We start from the raw sequence: 7758 nt of genomic DNA on the forward strand, positions 1-7758 counted from the left end.
GCAGGTGTTGAACCAATTTTGCAGCCCAGGAATAAATCCCACTTGGTCATGGTGAATAACCATTTTAATGTACTGTTGGATCCCATTGGCTTGTATTTTGGGGAGAATTTTTGCCTCCATGTTCATCAGGGATATTGGTCTGTAATTCTCCTTTTTGATGGGGTCATTGTCTGGTTTTGGGATCATGGTAATGCTGGTCTCATAAAATGAGTTTGGAAGTTCTCCTTCCCTTTCTATTTTTTTGGAACAGTTTCAGGAGAATAGGTATTAATTCTTCTTTAAATGTTTGGTAGAATTCCCCTAGGAAGCCAACTGACCCTGGGATCTTGTTTGTTGGGAGATTTTTGATTACTGTTTCAATTTCCTTACTGCTTATCAGTCTGTTCAGGATTTCTATTGCTTCCTGGTTCAGTTTTGGTCGTTTATATATCTCGAGGAATGCGTCCATTTCTTCCACATTATCTAATATGCTGGCATAGATTTGCTCATAATATGTTCTTATAATTGTATTTCTTTGGTGTTGGTTGTGATCTCTCCTCTTTCATTCATGATTTTATTTATTTGGGCTATTTCTCTTTTCTTTTTGATAAGTCTGGCCAGGTGTTTATCAATCTTACTGATTCCTTCAAAGAACCAGCTCCTTGTTTCGTTGATCTGTTCTACTGTTCTTTTGGTTTCTATCTCATTGATTTCTGCTCTGAGCTTTATTATTTCTCTTCTCCTGCTAGGTTTAGGCTTTATTTGCTGTTTTTTCTCCAGCTCCTTTGGGTGTAGGGTTAGGTTGTGGATTTGAGACCTTTCTTGTTTCTTGAGAATGGCTTGTATTGGTATATACTTGCCTCTTAGGACCGCCTTTGGTGCATCCCAAAGATTTTGAACAATTGTGTTTTCATTTTCATTGGTTTCCGTGAATATTTTTATTTCTTTTTAAATTCCTGGTTGACTCCTGCTTTCTTTAGGGGATGCTATTTAGCCTTCATGTATTTGAGTTCTTTCCAACTTTCCTCTTGTAATTGAGTTCTAATTTCAAAGCATTGTTGTCCTAAAATATGCAGGGAATGAGCCCAGTCTTTTGGCAACAGTTGAGACCTGATTTGTGACCCAGGATGTGATCTCTTCTGGAGAATATTCCAAGTGCACTAGAGAAGAATGTGTATTCTGTTACTTTGGGATCACATGTTCTGGATATATCTATGAAGTCCATTTGGTCCAGTGTGTCATTTAAAGTCTTTATTTCCTTGTTGATCTTTTGCTTAGATGATCTATCCATTTCAGTGAGGGGAGTGTTAAAGTCCCCTACTATTATTGTATTATTGTCGAAGTGTTTCCTTGATTTTGTTATTAATTGGCTGCTCCCATGTTAGGGGCATAGATATTTACAATTGTTAGATCTTCTTGTTGGATAGACCCTTTAAGTAGGATATAGTGTCCTTCCTCATCTCTTATTATAGTCTTTTGTTTAAAATCTAATTTCTCTGATATGAGGATTGCCACCCCTTTTGAAGTCCATTAGCATGGTAAATGGTTTCCCACCCCTTCACATTCAAACTGGAGGTGTCTTTGGGTCTAAAATGAGTCTCTTGCAGGCAGCCTATCGATGGGTCTTGTTTTTTTATCCAGTTTGATACCCTGTGTATTTGCTTGGGGCATTTAGCCCATTTACATTCAGGGTAACTATTGAAAGATATGAATTTAGTGCCACTGTATTGCCTTTAAGGTGACTGTTACTGTATATTGTCTCTGTTCCTTTCTGGGTTATGTTACTTTTAGGCTCTTTCTTTGCTTAGAGGACCCCTTTCCATAGTTCTTGTAGGGCTGGTTTCGTGTTTGCAAATTCTTTTAGTTTTTGTTTGTCCTGGAAGCTTTTTATCTCTCCTTCTATTTTCAATGACAGCCTAGCTGGATATAGTATTCTTGACTGCATATTTTTCTTGTTTAGTGCTCTGAATATATCATGCTTAACAATTTTAAATATCTACACCCCTAACATGGAAGCAGCCAATTATATAAGCCAATTAATAACAAAATCAAAGAAACACATCGATAGGCCTTTCTGGCCTGCCAGGTCTCTGTGGATAGGTCTGCTGCCAATCTAATGTTTCTACCATTGTAGGTTATAGACTTCTTATCTTGAGTTGCTTTCAGAATTTTCTCTTTGTCTCTGAGACTTGTTAGGTTTACAGTAGATGTTGTGGTGTTGACCTATTTTTATTGATTTTGAGGGGGCTTCTCTGTGCCCCCTGGATTTTGATACCTGTTTCCTTCCCCAAATTAGGGAAGTTCTCTTCTATAATTTGCTCCAATATACCTTCTGCCCCTCTCTCTCTTTCTTCTTCTTCTAGGATCCCAATTATTCTAATATTGTTTTGTCTTATGGTATCACTTATATCTCGAAGTCTTCCCTTGTGATCCTGTAGTTGTTTATCTCTCTTTTTCTCAGCTTCTTTATTCTCCATCATTTGGTCTTCTATATCCCTGATTCTCTCATCTGCCTCATTTATCCTAGCAGTTAGACCTTCCATTTTTGATTGCACCTCATTAATCGCCTTTTTGATTTCAACTTGGTTTGATTTTAGTTCTTTTATTTCTTCAGAAAGCAATCCTCTAGTATCTTCTATGCTTTTCTCACGCCCAGCTAGTATCTTTGTAATCGTCATTCTGAACTGTTTCTGACATTTTACTAATGTCCACATTGATTAGGCCCCTGGCAGTCGGTACAGCCTCTTGTTTTTTGTTTGTTTGTTTGTTTGTTTTTTTGAGGTGAGTTTTTCCATCTTGTCATTTTGTCCAGAGAAGAATAGATGAATGAGAGAACAAAATGCTAACAGGGTAACAACGACCCCGGAAAAATATACACTTCCAGAAAGTGGTCACTTTGCTGTTCATAGAGTTGCTGCTATTCTTTTCTTCAATCTCCTGTTGAGTTTGTAGGTGTTCAGAATTGTTTGATAACTATCTAGCTGAATTCCTGGGACCAGATAAAATTTAGGTCTCCTACTCCTCTGCCATTTCGCTCCTTCCTTCTTTCTTTAAAAGATTCTTCTCCCTTTCTCTCATGAGAATCCTTATTTCATACCTTCCAGTATAACTATATATTTATTGTTCTTAGATTACTATGTGTATTTGTTATTGGAATATTATTATCCCAAAATCACAATTATAAAATTTTAAAATTAAATATTGTAAAATACTTGCACTCTCATCATTTAAATTGTTCAAGTAGTTCTCAACCTTGTTTACACACTAAAGCCACTTAGGGAGACTGCAAAAACTCACTAGCACCAGGCTATGCCCACAAGAATTAAAGCAGAATTGGGGTCAGAAACAGGCAACCACAGTTTTTAAACTCTTCATGTGATTGCAGTGTGCAACCAAGGTTGAAAACTACTATGTTAAAAGGCATCATCTTTTAAGCCTGCCAGAAGTCATAGGAATGGCTGCCACCTCATTCTGCTGACTTTCTGCTCAGTGCTATTTTAAGATGCTTGTGATTCCATTAGCTTAGAGCAGGGGTTGGCAAACAGCCTGTTTTTGTACGGCCTGCAAGCTAAGAATGGTATTTACATATTTGAATGGTTTTCAACCAAAATCAAAAGAAAAATAATGTTTCCTGACACATGAAAAGTATTTGAAATTGATGTGTCCGTGTCCACATGTAAAGTCTTATTGGAACAGAGCCATGCCATGTCTATGGCAGCTTTTGGTCAACAATAGCAGATTTGAATAGTTCCATCAGAAACTTGAATGGCCTGCAAAGCCTCAAATATTTATGATCTGGCCCTTTTCAGGAAAAGATTGTTGAGCTCTGGCTTAGAGCAAGTGTCCTTAGAGCAAGTGCACAGTAACTCTGGTAAATGGCTGGAGGTCCCTTTGCATAAGCCCAAGAAGAAAATTTACTGTAGTTACTTGTGACTTCATTTCAGGGTCTCTCCTCAGTAGTCCATTTGCTCATAGTGTTTATTTTTACACTGATCAAATGCAACTTTAGAGGATGCTCAGATATTTCAGGATCCAAAAGATCCGTTGAATAATTAGCCACCTTCTAATATTGCTGTAGGTCGAACTAACCATGTGTGTCAAATCAGTGTCCACCTTGACCCAGGAGGTTACGTGCTTCTACTTGGCCTGTGACTCTAGGATCCCATCATCCTCACTGAAATGAGGGTGACCATGCCAAGGGTAGGACCTCCCAATTCATCTTCTGGATCTTTAGCTGACGGTGCCACCTAGGCACCCCTGAATGTTCCTTTTAATGTACTATTGAAACAGTTTGCTAATCTGTTGAGGGTTTTTGCATCTTTGTTCATCAGGAAACTAATCCGTTTCTTTGTGGATGAAACTTGTCATCTGATCTCCTTTGATCCTCATTATATCTTTCACAGTATGTATTATTATCACTGTCCTTCTTTCAAAGAAGGTAAAAGAGCAAGTCATTCCCTTGCCACTGGGTACAATGCTAGGAAAAATCAGAGCAGGAACTCAAGATCTGCACTTACACCATAACACAAGTTGTGCTTCACTGACTGCTGGAGCGTCTACTAGTTGGGGATGCTCTCCAACACTGATCAATCCAGAGGCTGGATTTCTGTGATCTCTAGGCATAATTCATTAACTTTTTAAATATTGAACCACATTTTTTCCTTAATCATAAAAATCTATTAATTTTTTTAAAACTCTTTGCTTACAAAAAATTAAAAAGAATATGAAAATCTGGGAAGAAAAACTGACATATATATTACTGGCAAAAGATTACTATCCTTCATATAAAAAGACAACATTGATGTAGAAAGACAAAATTTTATCAACTTAGAATTCCCATTAAAAGCAACAAAAGGGGGAAGGAAAGATGGCGGAGTAGGGGACCTTATTTCAACTGGTCCCCGGAATTGAGCTGGATATCTACCAGACCACTCTGAGCACTCACGAAACCAGCTTGAGATGTAAGAAGATCTGGATCTCTACAAACAGAATATTGCAGGCGGTTGGTTTCCAGGTACGAAGTGGGGAACCATGATTCCATGGGCAGATGTCAGAGGATAAATGGCAGCGGGAGGGTGCCTGGCCGTGGGGATCCTACACCACCGGTGAGCTACAGCCTCATGCGCTGGGGATGGGGCACAGACTAGCAGACCGGTAGAGGCAGGGAAAGGACATTAGGGCAACCCCCGGGCCGGAAACCCAGAGCGGCAGAGTCGCGTGTGGGAAGTGGGAGCAGCTGGCGGTTTTAGAAGCACAAAGGGCAGAGACGTGCTCCAGTCTGGAAGCAGGACTGGGAGCGCTGCGGAGGGGCACACAGCCCAGGATGCTGCGGTTTATAGCAGCACGGAAGGAAATGGAGACAGTGTGGCCTGGAGAGCTCACTGAAGAACAGACTACGGTCCCTCTGCTCTGAGGCAGAGGGTTGGAAACGGTCTCTTCTGCTCTGACTCGCCAAAGAGACGCAGAAACCCGCCAGGGAAAGCTGCCAGAGAACAAAAGCCCCCAAAACTGATCCCTGCTGAGCCCATCCCCCACAACAGGGGGGCAGGGCAACTCCGCCCAAACAGGGTTGCCTGAGTAACAGTGGGGCAGGCCCCTCCTGCAGAAGACAAGCTGGGAAAACAAGAGGCCAGCAACCTTAAGGTCCCAAGAAAACAGGTGCATCTTGCTTGGGTTCTGGTCAATAATTTGGACTCTATACATTCCCTCAAACACCCATCAACAGAATGACTAAGAGGAGGAGCCACTGAAATAGAAAAAACTCAGAGATTATGACTTATGCTGCAGATTTACAAATGGATACAGATATAACCAAGATGTCGGAGATGGAATTCAGGCTAGCAATTGTGAAGACAATGGCTAGAATGGAGAAATCAATTAATGGCAATGTAGAGTCTCTAAGGGCAGAAATGAAAGCTCAATTAGCAGAACTTAAAAATGCTATCAATGAGATCCAATCCAATCTAGATAATCAAACAGCTGGGGTAACTGAGGCAGAAGAATGAATAAGTGACCTGGAAGACAATATAATAGATAAAAAGGGAAAAGAGGAGGCCAGGGAAAAACAACTCAAAATCCATGAAAATAGAATCAGAGAAATAAGTCACACCATGAAGCATTCCAATGTCAGAATAATTGGAATCCTGGAGGGAGTGGAGAGAGAGAAAGAGAGGACTAGAATAATATTTGAGCAAATCATAGCTGAGAACTTCCCTAATCTGGGGAATGAAACAAATGTTCGCGTCCTAGAGGCAGAGAGGACCCCTCCCAAGATCAAGGAAAACAGGCCAACACCCCGGCATGTAATAGTAAAACTTGCAAATTTTAGAACCAAGGAAACCATCTTAAGGGCAGTTAGGGGAAGAGATTCCTTACGTACAGAGGAAGGAACATCAGAATAAAGTCAGACCTATCCACAGAGACCTGGCAAGCCATAAAGGCCTGGCAAGCCATATTCAGGGTACTAAATGAGAAGAACATGCAGCCAAGAATACTTTATCTGGCAAACCTTTCATTTAGAATGGATGGAGAGATGCAGAGCTTCCATGACCAGCAGAAACTGAAAGAATATGTGACCACTAAGCCGGCCCTGCAAGAAATATTAAGGGGTGTTCTATAAAAGGAGGAAAGACCCGAAGAGTGATAAAGAACAGAAATTTACAGGGACAATCTATAAAAACAACGTCTTCACAGGCAACATGATGACAATTAATTCATATCTTTCAATAATCACTCTCAACGTGAATGGCCTAAATGCTCCCATAAACAGCACAGGGTTGCAGATTGGATAAAAAGGCAGGACCCATCCATATGCTGCCTACAAGAGATTCATTTTGAACCTAAAGATACATCCAGACTGAAAGTGAAGGGATGGAGATCCATCTTCCATATCAGCGGACCTCAAAAGAAAGCTGGGGTAGCAATTCTTATATCAGACAAATTAGATTTTAAACTAAAGTCTGTAATTAGAGACACAGAAAGACACTATATCATTCTTAAAGGGTCTATCCAACAAGAAGATCTAACAATTATAAATATCTATGCCCCCAACATGGGAGCAGCCATCTACATAAGCCAACTGTTAACCAAAATAAAGAGTCATATTGATAACAATACGTTAACTGTAGGAGACCTTAATACTCCACTCTCAGCAATGGACAGATCATCTAAGCAGAAAAACAACAAGGAAACAAGAGCTTTGAATGATATATTGGACCAGATGGACCTCATAGATATTTACAGAACATTCCACCCTAAAACAAAAGAATACTCATTCTTCTCGAGTGCAGAAGAAACGTTCTCCAGAATAGACCACATACTGGGTCACAAATCAGGTCTCAACCAATACCAAAAGACTGAGATTATTCCTTGCATATTCTCAGACCACAATGCTTTAAAACTGGAACTCAATCACAAGAACATTTTGGCAGAAATTCAAACACTTGGAAGCTAAAGACCACTCTGCTCAAGAATGATTGGGTCAACCAGGAAATCAAAGAACTTAAACAATTCATGGAAATCAATGAAAACGAAAACACATCGATCCAAAACCTATGGGATACTGCAAAGGCAGTCCTAAGGGGGAAATACATAGCCATCCAAGCCGCACTCAAAAAAATAGAAAAATCCCAAATTCACCAACTAACTCTACACCTTAAAGAACTAGAGAAAAAGCAACAAACAATGCCTAAGCCACACATTAGAAGAGAAATAATAAGATTAGAGCAGAGATCAATGAATTAGAAACCAGAAACACAGTAGATCAGATCAACGAAACTA

Source organism: Callorhinus ursinus, unplaced genomic scaffold (assembly GCF_003265705.2).
Source record: "Callorhinus ursinus isolate GAN/ISIS: 27379988/994484 unplaced genomic scaffold, GSC_fseal_2.0 scaffold143, whole genome shotgun sequence".
In the NCBI taxonomy this organism is placed as follows: domain Eukaryota; kingdom Metazoa; phylum Chordata; class Mammalia; order Carnivora; family Otariidae; genus Callorhinus; species Callorhinus ursinus.